This window comes from Microtus oregoni, unplaced genomic scaffold, assembly GCF_018167655.1.
Source record: "Microtus oregoni isolate MIOR12 unplaced genomic scaffold, Mior012 000001F_ref0000356, whole genome shotgun sequence".
NCBI lineage: Eukaryota > Metazoa > Chordata > Mammalia > Rodentia > Cricetidae > Microtus > Microtus oregoni.
The window spans coordinates 50,335,698-50,337,896 of NW_024543060.1; positions in this window are offsets into that span (position 1 = coordinate 50,335,698).

The following is a 2,199-nucleotide window of genomic DNA, read 5'->3' on the forward strand; positions in this document are numbered from 1 at the left end:
CCGAGAGATGCCCCATACACAGCATGTGACTTCCAAAGACGGCAGGGCGTGAACACCCCACAGCGATCCAGGAACAGAAAGCAGGAGGCTTTAAGGGTGGTGGTCCTACGCCAGAACCCAGCGAGGGCAACAAAGACAGCGTGGAACTGGTAGACACGGTCGGACCAGAGCAGAATGCTGAAGGCAGACTACTCTAGAGAAGGAAACCTGAGTCACGACAGAGGGGAAGGCAGACAATGAAGATCTTGGGCACAGAGACCAGCGTTAAAAAATCTAGGTCAAATCCACACCTCCACCCTACAAGAAAACCGTTGATTCGATTCTAATTAGATGGAAGTGTTAAAGAGGAAAACACACATTTAAACAATAAACTTAAGTGTAAAACAAAACCTTTGAGGGAACATGACTGTGCTTTTTGTCAACGTGACACAAGCCAGAGTCATCTGAACGGAAGAAACCTCGATTGAGAAAATAAGATTGGGCTGTAGGCGCAGTGCTTGCTGGGCAATTTCTTTTATTAAAGGCTGAAGTGGGAGAGCCTAGCCCGTTGTGAGTGATGCTACCCTAGGTAGGTTGTCCAGAGATACATAAGGAAACAAATTAAGCAAACTACAGTGCAATGTTTCTCCATGTCTCTGCTTCAGTTCCTGCCTGCAGGTTCCTCCTCTGAGTTCCTGCACTGACTTCCATGAGTGATGGAGCATGGCCCAAAAGTTGTATGATAAACTCTTTCCTCCCTACATTGCTTTTGGTTATGACATTTTATCAAAATAATAGAAAGCAGACTAAGACAATGGTACAAAACATCTTCCAGGTAGAGCAAGAGACCTTAGATGCTTAAAAGGAAACTCGGAGGCTTAAGGGAGAAAATTGACAAATTTAACTCTTTTAAAAGTGAGACTTTCAGAGGCCTGGAGAGATGGCTCAGCAGGAAAGGGCACTTGTCTGAAAGCCTGACTTTCATGGAAAGTAGAAAAAAAATTGATGTAACCTCTGATCTCCACATACGTGTTATGGTACACACGTACCTGAACATCACACACACACACACACACACACACACACACACGCAAATAATAAATAAAAGTAAAATTTGCAAAAGAGACTTTCCATGTATGCAGAAGCACTAAAAGGACACGAGATGGCACGAGCCAAAAGGAGACACTTAGTATAAAAGCTTAGTGTTTGAATATGTAAGGAATGCCTGTAGCTCGCGTGAAAACAAAAGGCAACCCAATATAAGAGAGGGTGAGGGACCTGCAAAGGCATTCATAGGAGACAAAACAATGTGCAAAATCCACCACTTCCTTTAATAATTAGAAAAGTTCACACTGAAATCACAATAAGACCGTCATGGTGTCTCACACCCCCCACCCCAGCACTCAGGAAGAACAGGCAGCAAGAGCAGGCCTTTGAAAGCCGCCTGAGCTCCTCAGTGAGATCCGTCTCAAAAACTATCAGCCAATCAATCCAGCACAGGCTGGGTTTGTTGCTCAGTGGTGGAACACTTGCCTGGTGTGCACAAGTTCACATCTATCAGACCGTCCCACGTGTTGAACAAGAAATTTGATAGCATCCAATTGCAGAGAGTTTAAATTGGCACCGTTACCTTAGAAAACTTGTGGGGAATATCTTGTAAAGCAGAGGACGTGCAACAGAAAAGGCCTGAGGTGGATCGCTAAGCCCAGCTTAACCAGTGATTGGCATCAGCTGAGACTGATAAACACACAACAGAACCACTTGTATCAGCCACTTGCACCAATGACCTAGGTTATGTCATTAAATACACAAGGGTGGTGGTGTGGTTGGGTGAGTGGCGTGGAAATCAGTTTCTGGGCTCCAAGCCTGGCTCTGATCACTAGTAACTCTCATCCCTAAGCAAGGGAACCTCTCAAGGTCTATGTTTCACCATCTACAAACGAGGAGGAATATTTGGTGAGTGTTGTCCTTGTCATTATGATTACTAATTCATAAAACAATTGTAGTAGAGGTGAAGACGAAGGAAGGCCACGGCGGCCCAGCCTGGAGTGACCTCTGCTCACACACTACTCTCTAATTTTACTGTCCACAGGTGTGTCCCAGGAAAAGCCACACTTGGCATATTTGCTTGTCTTAGCTAGAACATGGTGCGGTCTTGACAATTTCACCTAAGTTAGGAAAGGAATCTCATAAACCCTGTGTCCAGTTTCTGAGTGGAGA